The 20,333-nt window shown below is 47.0% G+C and overlaps 2 protein-coding genes and 1 long non-coding RNA gene across 3 annotated transcripts in view; 2 read left to right on the top strand and 1 right to left on the bottom strand.

Moving 5' to 3' along the window:
- The window catches only part of VPS16 (VPS16 core subunit of CORVET and HOPS complexes), a 157,291-nt gene extending 143,233 nt beyond the window's left edge, over positions 1-14,058 (top strand). Inside the window, exon 25 of the mRNA XM_078783671.1 lies at positions 13,921-14,058. The gene's annotated coding sequence lies outside the window, so the exon portion shown is untranslated. The remainder of the gene's footprint in view (positions 1-13,920) is intronic.
- LOC144893318 (uncharacterized) overlaps positions 1-19,372 on the bottom strand; it is a 109,961-nt gene extending 90,589 nt beyond the window's left edge. The window contains exons 1-2 of the long non-coding RNA XR_013624380.1: positions 19,335-19,372; positions 13,914-13,964 (exon numbers count right to left, since the gene is read on the bottom strand). This is a non-coding gene — a long non-coding RNA (uncharacterized LOC144893318). The remainder of the gene's footprint in view (positions 1-13,913; positions 13,965-19,334) is intronic.
- A 586-nt stretch (positions 19,373-19,958) lies between these two features.
- The window catches only part of LOC137432836 (WD repeat and FYVE domain-containing protein 3), a 223,909-nt gene continuing 223,534 nt past the window's right edge, over positions 19,959-20,333 (top strand). The window contains exon 1 of the mRNA XM_068125081.2: positions 19,959-20,081. The gene's annotated coding sequence lies outside the window, so the exon portion shown is untranslated. The remainder of the gene's footprint in view (positions 20,082-20,333) is intronic.

Consider the following 20,333-nt stretch of genomic DNA (forward strand, 5'->3'; position numbering starts at 1 on the left):
TTCCTGGGTGTGGACCCCAGTGGAACCAGAGGTCTTCGTTGTGGATTTGACGCGCTATTCGATCTTCATGCCTCTACGGTCTCACCTCATACACCCATCTACACCTGACTTACATCATACAACCACTTACACCCACACACCCGCGGATCATCCTGCTGAGTGCGATGTGTGGTACTGGGTACGGGACATGCTCACTGGGCTGCATTCGCGTGGTACGTTTAGTGAACCCTTTACACTGTCTATCTCACCTCTCTTGGAGGATTTTCCATGGCATTTGATCACCCCGCTTTTACGGACTTACATTGCATACTCACATACAGACGCGAATCATCCTACTGAGTATGTGTGGTGCTTTGGGTACGGGACATGCTTACTGGGCTGCCTTCGCGTGATATGTTGAATGACTTTCCTGATTGGTTTTGTTTCTGCTTTGTTTGAAATAAAGGCCTTTGATTGGCTCGTAGATAACTTTGTATCTTAGATCCAAAAGGGCGGTATGTAGGGAGCTGTAATGCCCCTCCCCCTTTGTATATCCTTGCTGCTTTACCAATTACCAAGTATAACCAATTATATGTTTTGTTTTGACTGATTGCTGTACTCTTTTATAATACTTAGTTCTTTCTTGTGCATTGAGGATGTGTAATATCCTAATAAGGAGTTCTGTGCTTGTGAGCTCTTGGCCTGTGTGGGCACAATCTCTTGTTCCCCTTCCCTGGCCTTGGTGGCAGCTGTTATCTCTCAGCCTCCCTCTAGACTTTGCCAATATCCTGTGGGCTGACACATTTACGAGTGTCCCCTCCTTTTGTACTTTCCCAACTAAGGTTTCTATACAGAAAGTTGTAAACATGTTGCCACATATGGCTGACCATCTCCTTATCTGAGTTAAACTATGAGTGGCCTTGATGAGCTTCCTCTAACTAACTGAACAACAGGATGGGACTATGGTGGGAGGGCCAATGAGCCCATTCTGTCTCTGTATCTTGTGAGCTAAAACCACACCCGATATTCCTTATATAAAGCAAGTTTAAATCGAATTATTTCAGAGCATCTTGCTGTAGTGTTGGTCATTTTGTGTGAGCCTTCCTGCGACACCCTGCTCCCCGCAAGCTTGTGTAATCGAGTTCTAATAAATATATCCGTTGCTCCTTTTCTCTGAGTCTTCTGAGTCCCAAGTTCTAAGTCCCAATCCGACATATATATTGCGGATCTCCAACATCGGCCTCCCCCTTATCAAGGGGGGATTAATCCCCTTGTCCTTTTACTAGCTGACGCGATCCGGGGCTCTCACGTTCCTTCCGGTTGGTGTTAAATAGGGTTGTAAGCTGAATTCTTATTACCTGAGTACTAACACCGGCCGTGAAGCAAGGAAATAATCCCACCCGAACCACGGTTTCAGTGGACACGCCGAGCGATAGCGAGCCGCGATTCGGGCCGTTAACGGTAACTAACCCGATTGGAGCGGTTCCTAATCGTGCCACGCTTACCCAATGGAGAAATCACTAAGACGGTCGAATCAGGAAAACAGGAAGAACAAGGAATTTATTACACACTTTGTACAAATAAGAAGAGGAAGAGAAGAAGAAGCAATGTGCTAAAAGACAAATAAGAAGTGGAAGAGAAGAAGAAGCAATGCGCAGTAAAGAAGAAGAAGAAGCAGATACACAGGGCAGCCTTATACAGTCTTTTACTTATCCCCTGGAGATGGGCCCGTTCACACACAGTCACACTCTCAGACTCACTCACACGGGGTTTGTAGATGGTCAGGTGATGGTCCCAAGGATCTCGTTCACAGCTCGCTCCGGTCCCCGACTCGTACCGTGAAGACGATGGTAGACGGCAGGCAGGATCTCCGCGTGTCGGTGGCGCGGAGCGGACAATTATATCAGGGAAAGGTAGGCTGAGCTAACGGTTACGTTATGGCTCACGGCCACATATGTAATAGAAGGACCGGTGCTTGATATGCGCTCCCTGCAAGCCCACAGCCAAATTCCCACCGAGCTCTTGCAATCGATCAGGATAGCGCGTCTCTCACAATAGTTCACAATGGCGCTTCCCCCAGCAAGTCCGTGAATAATGGCGCCTTCCACAAAAGTCCTTGTAACCAACAATGCAATGCGCTTCAACCAAGTCCCGATAAACCACATAAGTCCTTGGACAGTCCTTCAGAGGGCTTTGCGCTCGCGGTTATATAGCGCCGCTTTGCGAACCCTCTCAAACCTCTAGCCACGCCCTTACCACGCCCTATCATATATATATACATATATCTCACCTGAGCCCTGGTTGGTTGTTGGGGTCTTACCGGCTCCGCCCTTGATGTCCGCCTGACGTGGCCACACCCCCGACCTCGCGCTCCGCCCCCTTTTCGGGCCTTACCCTCGTGGCATTTGGGCTGGTTCGGGCGAAAGCCCAAGGGCAGCGAACGCGACTTGCAAGCAAGGTGCAACAAACTGCGAGCATCCTAATGCGAGGGGCAATGGGGTGCAGACTGGATGGTGTGCAATGGAGTCGATTGGAGGGAGGGCTGCAGAATGAACGGGGCCTACTCCTATTTTTTTTACACAACGCAGATGATAACTATTGGAAATGGCCTCATCTCACATATACTAAGAAATAACTAATGTTCTAAGGTGACCTACATGTTGCATGTGGCCTAACTATGGGGGCAGAACCTTTATTAATCAAATATGTGCACTTTCAGAACCGCAACAATATATATATAGATATATATATATATATAGATATATATATATATATATATATATATATATATATATATATATTCTGTTACGTGGTCCCCTCGGTGACTACCTGGTCTCGGTGACCCCCGGACCGTGAGAGGAACTTCGCCAGAAAGTTGTATCACATATGCGCGTTCGCCACGCAATCCATATGAATTCCATCCAAGAGAACACTGAGTTTCCAGGATATATTTCAAGGGTAATGATACCATACAATTTCAATGCTACAATCAAGGATATTTTCCCTGAGCAATCCACCATCAACAATTCACAATCCACAATCAATCCCCAAGATGATTAAGATGGCCATCTTATATATGTGTGTCCCCTTTTGTACTCATGACCCCCTTTTGGTCTCTGTCCCTCACAATGTCTCTGGGCCCCTCCTGACCAAGATGATGGTCGGCTTCGCCGCACTCGGGCGGTTGAACGAACCCCGGGTGGACGTGTTTCCACCGGGCAGGTATCGTACCGGGGACCACGGCTGCAGCCCCCTCATGGCCACGCGAAGCGGGTACTGTAAAGTAAGCAAAAGCCACACGCCGCTTGCACCGCGTTTTAGGCCCCAACGTGCGACACGTACGCGTCTTTGTAAACGGTGCCAGAAGCTGGGTCGGTGCACGGCCCCACGGCAACTTGACGCGTCCACCGGGTAGGTACACGTCCCGGTAACTCCTCTCGCCAGACGGGCTTGGGAACGCCGCTTTTCCACGCGGCTCAAGATCGGTCCCACCTTTTGTCGGAGCGGGGCGAGGAAGAAGAATCCTCGTCGCTTCTTTCCGACCTCGTGTCTTTTCTTCTTCCGTTTCCGGTCTCTTTTTCCAGAAGGGCTCCTGACCCTCCAACCACAACAACCCTTAATCGACTACACATTAATAAGCAACCCTGAACAGTAATTCACATACATTCCATAAATATGTAACACTCCCCCCCTTCAAGAAAGAAAGTTTGAACCCAGCGAAAACTTTCTTTGCCGGCCAACTTGGATAAACCAACCAGATAACTCAACCCCCCCCCCACATTATCAGTTCCCCCCGGGCACAGTTATCACTTAAAAATAAAGCAACAAAATTTCACACCACCCCCAGAGATTTTCAAAGGTAATTCACTCTGGACAAAGCACCAGCAACGACATTGTCCCTGCCCTTTACCTGTTCCATTTCCCGTTGGACTCCTGCCAAGCCAAACTCCATCTCATGACCCTCTGACTTTGACTGTCAGTTTCTTGTGAATGAAGGTTAAGGGGTTGATCAAAGATCCAAAGTTAAGCAACTCGATAGCACTTTTTCCGGGAGGCCAAGCCGAGTATTCACTACATGGGCGCCTTGAGGAACGTGGGGTTCACGGTTAGTCCGTGCATGAAAGTTCACTACATGGACGCCTTTAGGAACGGCGTTCACGGTTAATCCGTGTAGGAATCTTGGCTCGGCGGCTCCGCCGCATTCAGTGCTTCAACTTCTCAGAACTTCCCTAATAATTATGGTGGGACCGCTTGTCCCTGTAGTCCCATGAATAGCGGTCTCCTTCTCGGCCACTACTTTGACAATCCTTCCTTCGGGAGCTGCCGTAACTCAGGGAGCCTCCATAATAATATTGATTGCGGCCACCACCAAAACTACCGCCCAGTTGTCCTCTCCTGTAGACCTCTCGACACCTACGAAATGCCTTCCCTACTGTTATGGTCCGACCCTCCAAATCCTTGCCATTCCAATTCTTCTCTGCCTCTCTGGCGTCTTGTGTGCTTGCAAACGTGACAAAGCCGAACCCTCTTGACTGTTGCGTTTCCCTGTCTCTTACCAACCGCACTTCCACCAGCGGCCCATATCTGTTGAAGACAGAGGTCAGAACTTCTTCCTCTGTTTTGAAGTTCAGTCCCCCTACAAATAACTTGGTACTTTTGTCGCCATCCCGAGCTGGTGTGGTGTTATTTTCCCTGCTGGGCTCTTTACCAACCCTCCGGTTACCATAAACTTGACCCCCGGCCAAATCATTCCCGATAACCACAGATACACCCTCTACAGGAAGCGTGGCTTGTAAACCGACGGTGACCGGTCCTGACACCAAATCGGACTCCAAATGGATGACATGAAGTGGAGCACTAACACCGCCCCCGATCCCCTGTAAACGAACACTATCCCCCGTTGCCGTCTCCTCGGACCATGGCAAAATGCCTTCAAGCATTAAAGATTGATGTGCGCCTGTGTCCCTCAATATCCTAACCGGTCTCCGGTTAGTCGAGGCTCCATCCAGTGACACAAACCCCTCTGAAATAAATGGTTGGTAACCCTTTTGATGGCGATTTCTCACAATGGCCATTGCATTTGGAGTCGTAATAGTCGGACTCCGCTCTGGGTCTTCCCTTTTCATGCGGTAACAACTGGACATCAAGTGTCCAGGTTTCTTGCAAAAAGCGCAAGTAGGCCCGGAGGAAAAACTCGTGGTCTGCCTCGGGCCCCCCGAAATATAAGTTTGTCTTGGGCCCGCATCCCTCTGATTTCGAACAGGTGGGGTATCCACGTTGTCCCCATAATCCTCTCGAGGCCGCCGCCATGTATTGTCGTTCTCCGCACCTGCTGTTCCCCACCTCCCCTGCGGAGATCTAGGCGAGGAGTTAGGTTCGTGGACCCCTATTCGGTGGGTTAAGGCATAATCATCTGCCATGGTGGCTGCGTCCCACAACTTTGGTACTTTCTTTTCCTGCAGGTACACTTTGATGTCCTCGTGGACACACTGCTGAAATTCCTCCACCAGGATCAAGTCACGCAATGTTTCGAAGTCTTTCCCGACTCCTTTTGATTCATACCACCGATCAAACATGTTTTCTTTCACTCTGGCAAACTCCACATGGGTCACACTCTCCCTCTTCCTGGCATTCCTGAATTTTTGCCTGTAAGCTTCCGGAACCAACTCATAGGCTTTGAGGATGTGCTTCTTCAGTACCTCATAATCTGCACATTGGTCCATTGGTAGCGCCGAATAAATCTCTTGAGCTTTTCCCACCAGCACACTTTGCACTAGTATGGTCCAGGCCTCCTCCGGCCAGTTTAATTGTCGAGCCACTTTCTCAAAGTGTGGAAAAAATTTCGCGACTTCCTTTTCACTGAACGGTGGAACCAGCCTCACATGTCTGCCCACATCCCAGGTTCTCTGGATAGGTGTCGACCCCGTCAGCAAGGGTGGTGCCTCTCCCCGTTCTCTCATTAACTCCAGCTCCTTGAATTTAATTTCCTGCTGAAGCTCCATGTCACGTTCCTTTAATTCCCTTTCCGCTTTTCTCTCCTCTGCTTCGAGGTCCCTTGCCGCTCTCCTCTCCTCTGCTTTTCTCCCTTCTAACCTTTCCTGGAGTTCTCGTTCCACTCTCCTTTCCTCTGCTTGTTTCTCTTCTCTCCTCTCTTCTGCTTTCCTTTCCTCTTCTGATCTTTCCTTTTCTGCTTTCCTTTCTTCTTCTGCTCTTTCCTTTTCTGCTTTCCTTTCTTCTTCTGCTCTTTCCTTTTCTGCTTTCCTTTCTTCTTCTGCTCTTTCCTTTTCTGCTTTCCTTCTTCTTTGATCCGTTCCTGGCTCCGTAATTGCAACTCCAGTTTCCGGAGCTCAACGTCTTCTGGTTCTTCGGGTAGCCACTCCCAGGATAACTCGTCCCATGTTCCTAATCCCACCATAGATTGTATCACCGTGGCCTGCAACTCTGCCTTCCTCAAATTAGTTCGGACCTCCAAGTTAAAATGTTTGGCCAATTTCAAGAGGTCCGACTTTAGTAACGCTCGGAACTGTGCCTCACTCGGGGTTACCGCAAAGTTCTGTGCCACAAACGCCATGGTCCCTATCGTTAACACCTGTTAACCTTCACCCAATACTTTACCCCCAATTTCCCCAAAATTTACCAATTAATACTTAATTAATACATTTTAATTAATAAAAATATTATTTTATTATTTTATACAATTTTAGATCCCGGACGAGCCCCCAATTCTGTTACGTGGTCCCCTCGGTGACTACCTGGTCTCGGTGACCCCCGGACCGTGAGAGGAACTTCGCCAGAAAGTTGTATCACATATGCGCGTTCGCCACGCAATCCATATGAATTCCACCCAAGAGAACACTGAGTTTCCAGGATATATTTCAAGGGTAATGATACCATACAATTTCAATGCTACAATCAAGGATATTTTCCCCGAGCAATCCACCATCAACAATTCACAATCCACAATCAATCCCCTAGATGATTAAGATGGCCATCTTATATATGTGTGTCCCCTTTTGTACTCACGACCCCCTTTTGGTCTCTGTCCCTCACAATGTCTCTGGGCCCCTCCTGACCAAGATGATGGTCGGCTTCGCCGCACTCGGGCGGTTGAACGAACCCCGGGTGGACGTGTTTCCACCGGGCAGGTATCGTACCGGGGCCACGGCTGCAGCCCCCTCATGGCCACGCGAAGCGGGTACTGTAAAGTAAGCAAAAGCCACACGCCGCTTGCACCGCGTTTTAGGCCCCAACGTGCGACCCGTACGCGTCTTTGTAAACGGTGCCAGAAGCTGGGTCGGTGCACGGCCCCACGGCAACTTGACGCGTCCACCGGGTAGGTACACGTCCCGGTAACTCCTCTCACCAGACGGGCTTGGGAACGCCGCTTTTCCACGCGGCTCAAGATCGGTCCCACCTTTTGTCGGAGCGGGGCGAGGAAGAAGAATCCTCGTCGCTTCTTTCCGACCTCGTGTCTTTTCTTCTTCCGTTTCCGGTCTCTTTTTCCAGAAGGGCTCCTGACCCTCCAACCACAACAACCCTTAATCGACTACACATTAATAAGCAACCCTGAACAGTAATTCACATACATTCCATAAATATGTAACAATATATATATATATATTTATATATATATATATACATATATATATATATATATATATATATATATATATATATATATATATATATATATACATATATATTGTTACAGACGCGGCTTATAGATGTTATATTGACCGAGCGGTGGTGTATTTAACCGCGTCCGAACAGTTACTCCCCGATTAAAACCCGATTCCACCCGACGTTGACCAGATCGCCCCACTGATATTCAATCGGGAAATCTCTAAAGCAACCGAAAGAGAATGAAAAAGAAGAAGAAGAAGAATACGGAGGAAGAACAGATTTTATTATACACACACAAGCAATGGATGGAAGAAGCAGTAACACAGCGAATCGTTAACTTACACTATTCATTTTTACTTAGCCCCAAGACAACGAGCAGGACAGGACGTTCACACTTACACAGGGGATAATGCGGGCAGGTAAGTCTTGAGATGGATTGCTTGAGAGGGAGGCAAGGTCGGGAGGCCGCAGTTCGCAATTCCTCGCGGTTTTGGCGGGAAACCCTCCGTCGTGTATCCGCCGCGGTAGACGTCACGCGCTGGTTCGGCACACCTGCTTCTCTTCTTGGGGTGGAGCCGTCTCCCTCCTTTCAGCGCGTCTCTCCAAAGCTGGTTTCCTTGCCGAGTACCTCTCCTCTTTGGCTTGGAGCGTTTCGCATCTCACCGCCTCTTGGTGCAGTCTCTTTGCTCATCTCCCAAGGCCTCTCCAAGTCATCTCGTAAAGCAGTCCCTTACAGTCGCTTTTATCACCTCGAGCGAAATCAAGCCGCCGACTCCGAGGGCACGCCTACCGGGTCACTCACCGCGGTGTTGATTGGCTGTTAGGGCTGGTTCACTCCTTCCCTCTTATGACGAGGTGGAGACACGCCTTTCTTCCCCAACCCTACCTCATGGCCAATGGTGGTTTGAAGAAAACCGGCCAAAATGCGGAAGGCAATTGGAAGGGAGGTTTTGGGGAAATTGGAAGGGCCTACGCTTATTTTGTTTGATACAATGCAAAGTCAATCTAGTGGGAAAACACATATTTAGCCTACATGGAATAAGGAAATACACTATTTAAAAGATATATCGTGACCTGCGTGTAAGTTTCATGCAATTAACTAGGACGCCGACTGCGACCATTATTTACATTAACAGGGTGTTACCGTACTTTTGTAACATTCACATTGTAACGTTTCCACATTCGTTACACGGCACCCTCCTTTCTTCAGGCCCGTCCTCGGGCCTAGTAAACTTTAACTTAGTGTGACACGTAGGTGTAATTCCCTCTACAATTAACCTGACCCTGAGTGTGACAATCTTAAAACACAAATAAGTATGTCCCCCTATTGCATTGCATCCTGTCTAACAGACTCAAGCCCACAGCTAACCGAATTACGGAATTATTCTCAAACTATACATTTACGGTGGGGAGCATTATTTACAATGACGTGATTTCTTATTTACAACGCAACCCAGGACCTGTGTTTTTTTTTTTTCTTTTTAGGGAACAAGAAAAAGAAATTCCTGTTGGGAGGGAGGAGACAGCACGCATTGCATCGATGCACCAGTACCAATACCACCAAAGCACCCAAAAGCACCAAAAGCACCCAAAAGCACCATCCGGTGCGCAGTCACCATGGTTCATAATAAACACAACAAAACAACTGGTGGTGGTCTTCTCTTTCTCTGCTGGGCCGATGTTCTTCCCGACGTCTTCTGGCTTCATGCGGCCTAGTTGGAAATAATAAAAAGCACAACTTGTGTCCATTTTTATTTAGGGCCTCAGGGGCCAACTAAGGGTGGTCCACCTGTTTGGCATAGGTGCCACCTTACCGAGGTCCGCAAGCAAGATTCCCTGGCCACTATGGCCGGTCTCCAACAGAGGTGCCCTGCCCCAGAACCTGGGGTCCATCAAGTGGTACTTGGCCGCAGAACAGCGGTCCATAAAGTGGTACATCAACGCAATGCATGCTGGTTCTGGGAATCTCGGGCGCACAATGGCCACCTCACGCACGCTCCCATCGGCACCCAATGGCGCACAGGTCATGTGGGAGACAAAAGAAAGACAATTGAGCGAGGGGTAAGGTCACAAGGGTACACGTCAATAAGGCAATGCAAGGTGAAATGCGTACGGAGGGCGAAGTGAGAAAGCTCGTCCCTACCGTACGTCACCCCCCTGTCACCTACCCTACCCTTACCCCATATGTACAAAAACCTACCCATTTACAAATTCGTCACGACTGTCACGTCTTCCCCATATTTCCCCTATACCAAATTCGTCTCCACAATCCCTTTACTTCAAAATTTGCCATCACCAATTCATCATCAATCCTCATAAGGAGGGAGAGATGGAATTACGCACAATGTCACACCCACGTCATGATGCATCTCACAATCCAAACATTTGCATCATAAAAAATAATCAAAACATGGCATGGTGTGGAGTACCTGTCACCTCAGGTGAGTGGATGCAGATGGTGCGAGGAGATCCTTCATCCTAACTATTTTCTAAATGACTTTAACCCATTTTTCACCCCCTCTAACTGATTCTCCTGGGCAGCCATTCTGTTTTCCACCCCCGTTAACCCATTCTTTACCTCTTTGATCCCGTTGTCTAACCCCTCAAAATTATTGTCTAACTTCCCAAGTTTCTTGTCTAACTCCTCACCGGTACCCCTCGCTTCGTCCCTCATTACCCCCATTTAGTTTCCCATTATCCCCATTTGCCCCATAATTCTGCTTTCCATTTTTTTACTATCAGCCCTCCTTCTGTTTTCCATTTGTTCACTATCGGCCCTCCTTCTGTTTTCCATTTGTTCCATACTGTCGTTTTTTTTCTGCATTTCCACCATGAATTGGGCCATGAAGGCTTGTATTTGGGCCGTGCTCATTGGTTCCGCGACCGTGGCCCCCTCAACCACGTGCGCGAGAGCGCCATTTTGTGCGTCTGAAACCTCCGCAACCACATTGCTATTTTTCTCCTCCTTCCTTTCCTCCACATACATTTCCCTGAGGTCCTGGGTTACCCCTAACCCGTCTATTTCCCCCACCGACATCCGATCGCCTTGATTGTCCATGGCGCGATCTCAAAATTCGGGTTTTATATTTCCGTAAAACAAAATCAAATTTCGCCGTTATAATTTCGAGCTCGTGAAACGCGCTCCGGATCGAATTCTACTTCCCAACACCAATTGTTACCCTAATGGTACAATTGGTGTTCCAAAATTTGGGCCTAACAAATTTAGTCCCAGGTCCGAATCCAACTCCTCGACACCAAATGTTACAGACAATTTGTACAATTTGGTGTCCAAAATTTGGTGCAGGGTTCCAAATCCCCACTCCTGACTACCAATTGTTACAGACGCGGCTTTTAGATGTTATATTGACCGAGCGGTGGTGTATTTAACCGCGTCCGAACAGTTACTCCCCGATTAAAACCCGATTCCACCCGACGTTGACCAGATCGCCCCACAGATATTCAATCGGGAAATCTCTAAAGCGACCGAAAGAGAATGAAAAAGAAGAAGAAGAAGAATACGGAGGAAGAACAGATTTTATTATACACACACAAGCAATGGATGGAAGAAGCAGTAACACAGCGAATCGTTAACTTACACTATTCATTTTTACTTAGCCCCAAGACAACGAGCAGGACAGGACGTTCACACTTACACAGGGGATAATGCGGGCAGGTAAGGCTTGAGATGGATTGCTTGAGAGGAAGGCAAGGTCGGGAGGCCGCAGTTCGCAATTCCTCGCGGTTTTGGCGGGAAACCCTCCGTCGTGTATCCGCCGCGGTAGACGTCACGCGCTGGTTCGGCACACCTGCTTCTCTTCTTGGGGTGGAGCCGTCTCCCTCCTTTCAGCGCGTCTCTCCAAAGCTGGTTTCCTTGCCGAGTACCTCTCCTCTTTGGCTTGGAGCGTTTCGCATCTCACCGCCTCTTGGTGCAGTCTCTTTGCTCATCTCCCAAGGCCTCTCCAAGTCATCTCGTAAAGCAGTCCCTTACAGTCGCTTTTATCACCTCGAGCGAAATCAAGCCGCCGACTCCGAGGGCACGCCTACCGGGTCACTCACCGCGGTGTTGATTGGCTGTTAGGGCTGGTTCACTCCTTCCCTCTTATGACGAGGTGGAGACACGCCTTTCTTCCCCAACCCTACCTCGTGGCCAATGGTGGTTTGAAGAAAACCGGCCAAAATGCGGAAGGCAATTGGAAGGGAGGTTTTGGGGAAATTGGAAGGGCCTACGCTTATTTTGTTTGATACAATGCAAAGTCAATCTAGTGGGAAAACACATATTTAGCCTACATGGAATAAGGAAATACACTATTTAAAAGATATATCGTGACCTGCGTGTAAGTTTCATGCAATTAACTAGGACGCCGACTGCGACCATTATTTACATTAACAGGGTGTTACCGTACTTTTGTAACGTTCACATTGTAACGTTTCCACATTCGTTACAATATATATATATATATATATATATATATATATATAAATATATATATATATATATATATATTGTTGCGGATCTCACCGTCGGCCCTTTTTCCCCTTACCAAGGGGGGATTAGTCCCCTTGTCTGCAACTGACCAACGTGAGTCCTGAAGCTGCCCAGCTCCCTCCAGAGAGGCAGGTGAGCAACCTCGTTCGAGACCGCGGACAAGATGTTATTTGCCGAGCGGATTAGCAGCCGCGGCTCGAACCATTAGCAATTACTAGACCCGATTCTGAACGTTGGCCAAATCGTGCCACAGGTATTCAATGGTGAAATCACTAAAACGAAACGGATGTAAAGGAAAGAAGGCAAGGTAAGAAGAACAGGGATTTATTACTAATTACTATTTACACAATCAAAGGAACCAAGGAGGAGGAAAGAAACGAAAATAAAGACAGAAGGAGAAGAAGACACAGTGCAATTATTAACTTACCTATACAGTCTTACTTATTCCCAGGGATAACACGAAGGATAGACGACAATCAGACTTACACGGGGAATGAAGCAGGAATGAATGGCAGGAGGTGGATGGCTGGACGGACGAGAAGGTGGGATCACACGGCGGGGAGGATGCGAGCCCGGTTGGTGTGATGACGCGGCTCGAGGTGAGCAGCCGCCGACCCTCCTCAAGCGTGTTCACACGGCGGCATTGCTTCGCAGCCGCAACTGCCGTCAAAGCTCAAAGCTGCGGTGGTCAAAACTGTTGTGGTCTCAAAGCTGCGGTGGATTCCGCTGCGGTGGACTCCTTACTCATTGGTTCGTGGGGGCTTCCTCGGTCATCCGCTGGTGGGGGCGTCCTCGGTCATCTCCTTCCTCAATCGTCTGAGGTGGGGGCGTCGCGCTGCGGGTTATATAGCCACGCCCTACCAAGCCATGACCACACCTTACCAAGCCGTGCCCACCGAGAAATTAGCGATTGATGATGATGAGCTTGTTCATTTAAATAGTTTTTGATCCGTTGTACTGTGGATTGCCCTTTTTATCGGCCCAACCTAAATCCCCATAAAGGTGCAGTAATTGCTTTAAACAACACATGCAAATTGAGACATTTGCCCAAAGTACAGCTGTTGGTATTGTGGGTCATTGATAGTGTTTCCTGGTGTGAGGTCAGGCAATAAATGGAATGGGGGAGTGCTGGGTGGGTGGGTGGGTCGGGGCTGTTAGTGGTGGTGTTTGGAAGAGGTTTAGTTTGTAAAGGGGTCAAAAGGCACATAAATAATTTAACGGTTAAAAACGTCTGGCTTATTCTCTCTTCAACATGCTGTGAATTCAACTTGAGCAAAGCGTCTTAGCAACACACAGCAACACCCTTTAATTTAAAACCCTAATTTTGTGAGGAATCCAAACACAATGTCTCATTCTGATTTTCCATACTCTGTTAGCTGCACTTCGCAAAAGACACCAAGGTATCTTCAATGTTCACCAACTGATGATAGCAGATGGGATGCCCAGTTTGACGTCCATCTGAGGGACGGCACACACGTTGATGAATCTCCCTAACTATGAAACACCAGGATGGCAGTATCCAAACCAGCCTAAACAGCTTTGAGGCGACTGAGCTTACCTCTTGGCCATCCTGCCAGGCTCCTAACACAATTAGGCTTTCAAATAATTAAATTGTGTTGCTGTGTGTTTGAGAGTTCTGGTTATTCTTATTAAAGCATATATACAGTGCCCTACCAAAGTAAAATGAATATCACTGATTGTAAAAATCATTGTTTTAAAAATAATTTGTGATATGAACACAGTTTGGACGTGTATATATATGCATATATAAATATAAATATATAAATACTCTTTCTTACCACTGACTGATATTAATGTTTGGTACCTTCCAGGTGTCGTAGAAAGCTGAAATTGGCGTGCTGACGGACATTGAAGCCTGCACACCGGAACCATCAAAAAGCGTCCATAAATGAAAATTGACGTAAAAAACCGTAAACATGTACTGCACGTAAAAAACAAACAAAAAAAACCCCCTCAATCAATATCTAGCATTTGAAAATTTCTATACCTGTAAACTGTGAAATAAAAATCTCAATGAAAATTTATGTTAAAATAGTGTAGCAGCATAGCAAACCTGTTGTGCATTTTGTGATACAAGCACCAAATTTGGCACAAATGTACATTAATATGTTGCGAACATTTTCAGATATTGGGCCACTTGAAATTCCGTAATTTTTTTTTTCAATTTTTTTCAAATTTCGTAATTTCAAATTTTTCGGGTGACACCGTCACAATTTCGGTCTTCGAGGCCGGCCGATATAGTGGGGCGGCTTAGCCCAAATATTCAAAATAATTGTGCATTTTGTGATACAAGCACCAAATTTGGCACAAATGTACATTAATATGTTGCGAACATTGTGTGGTCAGCAATGAAGACGAGAGTCTGAATTACATGTATGCAAAAGACCTTGTGAACCAGTGAAGCAAATACACGGGTAAGCATGAATTAAATCTAGGGCATGATATAATTTCCATGATGTTTACCTCTACACTCAATGGTGGAAGGAGGTAATGTTTTGATCCCAGCTTGTCTGTATGTCTGTTTGTCTGTTAGTCCACAAAATTCCAGACAAAGCTTGTAGTAGTGGTAGTTGTAGTGGTAGTGGTGATAACAGAAATTGTTATATAGAACTGAACTTATATTATTATTATATGCAGAAAATAACTTCATTTCTATATGCCCTGCAGTGGACAGGTTAATTGGTTTATGCACTGAAGGGGTCACCCTGGTGTGCACTGCTGTGTTCTGCCTCACTGAGTTGTTCAGGTATGATGTACTCAGCACAAGCTTCCGGTCGGCCCGGAGGTGGGGGTGCGGGGCCTGTCACGGAACGTCAAAACAAACGGCCTGCCGGGGCCGCCCAAAAGTCGGGCGTGAGGGGTGCGTCCACTAATGGAACGCCTCTCGCTTCCCAGATCGAGGGCCACGTGGTCAGGAGAACCTCGTCCCTTCCGGTCACACTTTGCCTATCGGCCGGCCTCGAAGACCGAAATTGTGACGGTGTCACCCGAAAAATTTGAAATTACGAAATTTGAAAAAATTTGAAAAAAAAAATTACGGAATTTCAAGTGGCCCAATATCTGAAAATGTTCGCAACATATTAATGTACATTTGTGCCAAATTTGGTGCTTGTATCACAAAATGCACAATTCTTTTGAATATTTGGGCTAAGCCGCCCCACTGAAAATATATATGCATATTTAAAACTAGAAAGAGCAATCGGTGATTTCAGACCCTCACCAGGACGTGTTTTCAGTGGTTTATAAGGCTTTTGTGTTTAAAAAAAATAGCAGCCGAACCACGTGATCGATGACGTCATTATGTTTTTCTCCACAAATTTATCCCTCGAGCCGAAATGATGCTCAATAAATGTCATCTTGATCGGATTAAGTTTTGTACTTGTCGTATTATGACATCAAAATGGAGGCACCTATGACAGCATCATTAACATATTTTATTCCCCATGGAGGGTTCTTTACAATGAGCCATGTCTCAATTTTTTCTGTGCAGCACTTTTTTTTTCTTTTTTTCTTTTTTTGTGCACAGAGTCGAGGCTCGTGAAAGACCTAACATTTATCAAACAAACAAATCAAACAAACAAGCAAACAAAGTATATAAAAAGGGGAGCGGTCGACAAGATGGGGAGAGAAGGGGAGGAAGCACACAAACACAACATTTGAGAGCAGGGACATCGGGAGATGTTTTTGGAGGGAGAGGGCCTGGGGGGAGGCAGGATAGGTATAAAACGCAAGGACGCCAAGGACTTCCAGGAAAGAAGTCAAAAGTCACCTCAACAAAGTGGATTTGGGGTGAAATTAGCAGGGGTAGAAAAGATCAAGGTTTTGGATGGGGGAAGATAAGAGATAGTGGTGAACAGCCGTTTTAAAGACCTGGAGGGTGGAGTGGGATTGAAGAGAGGGAGGGAGTTTGTTCCAGAGGTGGCAGAAAAGAGGAATGAAGGAGTGAAGGTGAGCAGAGAGTCTTGATTTTGGCAGTTTAACCATAAGAGGGTTGCAGGCAGATCTTGTGCGACCTGTAGGAATATTTGCGGGACAGAGCCCAGAGAGAGCTGGGGGGGCAAGGCCAGAGAGGAGTCGGTAGAAGACAGAAAGACCACCAACCTGCCTGCGGTGAGTGAGTGAGAGGCCCTTGGAGTTAGCTTCATCGTGGGAGATTCCAATGATTCTGAATGCTTTGGTTTCAACAGCGTGAAGACGAGCTCGGTGTGAGGAAGGAGCACCAGCCCAGAGGGGAGAGCAGTATTCCATTGAGCTGCGGATGAAAGCCTTGTATGTGGTGAGGAGCTCAGGTGTGCCAAGGAAGGACTTCGCACGACGGAGGATGCCCAGTCGGCGACTGGCTTTGGAGGCCAGATTTGAAATGTGGTTTTCCCAGGAAAGATCATGGCAGATAGTGAGACCCAAAAGCTTGAGTGACAGAACTTATTGGAGAGGATTATTCAGAAAGTGGATGGGAGGGTTGTCCAGTCGGTCTTTTCGGAGAGACATCGTAAGAGTGTGAGATTTGTCAGGATTGAAAGACATGTTCCACTTGTTTTCCCAGTCTGTGATTTTGTCCAGGTCTGCAGAGAGTGAGGAGGCTGCAGACTGTTGATCTGAGGGATGAAGAATGGAGCGACAGAGAGTAGAGTCATCAGCAAAGTGATAGAGAGGATTTTCAAGAGAGTCAGAGAGATCATTGATGAAGACCAGAAAAAGCACAGGGCCCAGAACACTGCCTTGGGGAACTCCAGCCTGAACAGGAAGAGGAGATGAGAGAAACCCATTCAGGGCCACACGTTGACTACGACTAGAGAGGAAGTCCGCCAGCCATGCGTGGAGATTTCCATGGATACCAAAAGAGGAGAGTTTGGTGAGCAGAGCGGGGTGCCAGACCGTATCGAAGGTACATGATATGTCAAGGGAGACTGCTCTAATTTCCTGTTTGGCATTGAGGACCTCCATCCATTGTTGAGAAAGCAGAAGCAGCATGTCCAGAGTCGAGTGTCCAGGTCTGAAACCAAATTGATGATCAGAGATCAAGCCATTGGAGAAGAGGAAAGATTTCATATCTGAAGCAATGATGGATTCCATGACTTTGCTGATAATTGGGAGAAGGCTGATTGGTCTGTAGTTGTTGGGATCTGTTTTTGCACCTTTTTTGTGCAAAGCGGTGATGTTGGCAGATTTCCAAGCAGATGGAAGATGACCTTGAGCAAAAGAGAGGGTGAAGAGAACAGAGAGAGGGAGTGAAAGAGCAGAAGAACAGGATTTTAGGACCCGTGGGCTGATGCCATCAGGTCCAGTTGCAGAATCAGAGTCGAGGATTGACAGAAACTTTTCCACCTTGTCAGGAGGAAAGGATACAGAGTCCAGGAGCAGCTGGGTACGACTGGGTATGGTGGGTACAGAGAGGGATGGGTTTGGGACACAAGATCTAGACGCAAACACAGAGTTGAGGCATTCAGCTTTTTCACGTGCTGAGTCAGCCGTGTGGCCAGCCGTGTTCGAGGTGAGGGAGGGGATGGAGGGGGAACAAACACCAGAAACAGATTTGACCAGACGCCACCAGGATTTGGAAGAGGGAGACAGATAAGAGATAATATTTATTCTGTGCGGACAAGCAAACAAACAGACAAATGAAAAATCGGTCAGAGACCTACGACTTGCCGGAATGTACTTTTTTATCGGCCATTTTGGATCATTAAAAGTAAATAATGACCTCTGCCAAAGTTCAAACAACGTGGGTTTAATCTCTACAAGAGAGAATTCCACATAACCATTTGGGCGGTGTATAAGCTAACAGATCGCTGTCTCCATTGATCTTGCCAAGGCCTTAACACAGATCGGCTTAAAATCCTTTTAACTGTTGTTTTTACAATGAAGGAAACACGTATCGGGAGTGCATGCGACATAGCGATTGTGAATGTGACAGCTCTGAGGCATCTTTCGCTACGCATCACAGTGACAGCGAGCACCAACATGGCGGCTGTAAGATTAAAATCTGGCTTCAAGTCCCCTCACCACCTAAAGCCTTCAACTAGACATATTAACACGCTCCTCCCCCTTCATTCCCATTCTTCAAAGCAAAGGGGTAAAAATTGTTGTATCGCCATTATATATTACTAGCAACGGTACCCGCCCTAAGGGCGGGGCTTCAATTGGGAGGCGCAAATGATTGGATGACCATCGTTTTGGGTGACCTTGAGCTTGACCTTGGGCCTAGGGAGTTAAAAATTGGGCACAGTCTATTCCAGGGCAAGGCAAATATGTGTGCAAAGTATGGCGATGCTTTGTGCAATGATGTAGACATAGTACTGCGCACAAACAGACAGACAGACAGACAAACCAACCAACCAAAATACTTGCCGGAATACAAAGAGTCAAACAAATGGACCCAAATGCCAATGACGTCATGCTCAGAAATAAAATAAATAAATGTAAATTTATATCTGGCAGCAAGTTGGTGATGATTACCTACAATCATAAAGCTTCTATTAATTATGTATGTTTGTATGAAGCACGGTTTGTATTGCTCACACAATGTGTGGTGGGGGCAATAGCTCAAAATACTACAAACAGATAAAAACATGGCTGTTGACATGTTTGGTCCTTGTTAGAGGTCATCAGTGCAGCAAGATGCTTAAAATTGTCAGCTTGGGCCTTGGTCTGATCTCCCTTGGACTGAAACAGCCATCTCTGCAGAACTTTTCTGTAATGACCTTTTCGGAGATCTCAGAACGGATGTTTTAATGTTTTGAATTCCCAAATCTCGATTTTTTTCGTCATCTGCTGCGCTTGCTGTCGAGTACACTTCTAGTCTGAAATGCCTTTTCACGGCGTGGCCCATAGGGCAAAGCCGTCTAGAACAGTGTTTGTCCGACTGTATGTATGTATGTATTACCAATTAGAGCTAAGGATCTGGTCACATGACAGGGTGCTGTGATTCCGTCTGATGTCCTTACGGCGGTAGGGCGGCACAGCAGCTGACTCTCCACCACCGCCATTTTGATTTATATGCCGGTTAGGCCGAACATATCGTCGAACCTGTCATATATCACAATCGCCATGCTCTATCTACCTTTACGTTTTCATTCAGTGTGAAACACAAACAAACCGAAATGACCATCAAATATCGAAAGCATCGGCGCTACGTCTCTTCCAACAAAGCAGTACGTACCCAACCCTTTCGGGGTATAATCTAGATCACAGTAGATCTTCCCTCAGTTCTTTCAGTAAAACTTACCTCACGGATGTCTGGATTCCTCCAAGTTTCTTTGTTTAATCAATTAATGCTATAGACAGCATTAGCGACTGTTTAAAAAGCTAATCCATCTGTGTTTGTGGTTTATAATATTTTACAAGCCCGGCTGCAAACGGGCTTTACGTTTCTGGTGCTTTCTGGTGCGAGTTCCCCTGATTTGTTTCTTTGTGCTGATTTGTGCTGATCGCTGTTAGACTTTCGGTCTTGTTTCCTAAAGATGAAGATTTGATTTTGACGATGCTGGATTTCCAAAACGCTCCTCGAACTCTTCTTGCACCTGATTCATCGTCTTCTTTGTGTTTATCCTCTCCTGGTAGGTAGGTACCACACCTTTGCTACCGTACCAGTCTCTCTTCCACTGTAAATGGACTGGTGTCTGTCATCTTGGTTTAATGTATTACTTGTATTGTCTGAAAAAGACGAAAACTATATGATTTCGCGCCAATGTTAAAACTGATTGGGGAATAAAACCACGCACAGGAAGAAGAAGAAGAGTGCGTTCCTAGAAAGATTCGTCAACCGATCAGCGGAAGGATTGAAGGAAGGCGTTCTGAACGATTGAGGAATGAGTCGCGGCCCTGTTGGCGCTCGCTGTGTTCATCCACTCCCTCCTTCAGCGCATACTTCCTCGCCCCTCGGCGTCACTCGTGTCTCATGGCGTTCCGGCCCCGACTGCTCGGGCCAGTCGCATCAACCGGGGGAGGAGCCGTTCGTCGTCGCCATTCCCGGGTTCGTGCTCGTTTATCTGTTGAGTGTTGTCAGAGACAGTGAGTGAGGATCTCGTCGTTTGTAGCGCTTCTGGTGCGAGTTCCCCTGATTTGTTTCTTTGTGCTGATCTCTACGTGTCGCGTCGGTCCTGACGTCATCGAACGTTCCGAAGCCGACGTGGTTCGGTGTGTTTTTATTTGTTGTGATCACACGTCCCGAATGTGTGCAAACGGTGTAACTTCCTGGGACGCGTCGACACTCAGTGCAAATTAA

Source organism: Myxine glutinosa, chromosome 8 (genome assembly GCF_964187855.1).
Source record: "Myxine glutinosa chromosome 8, kmMyxGlut1.1, whole genome shotgun sequence".
Lineage (NCBI taxonomy): Eukaryota > Metazoa > Chordata > Myxini > Myxiniformes > Myxinidae > Myxine > Myxine glutinosa.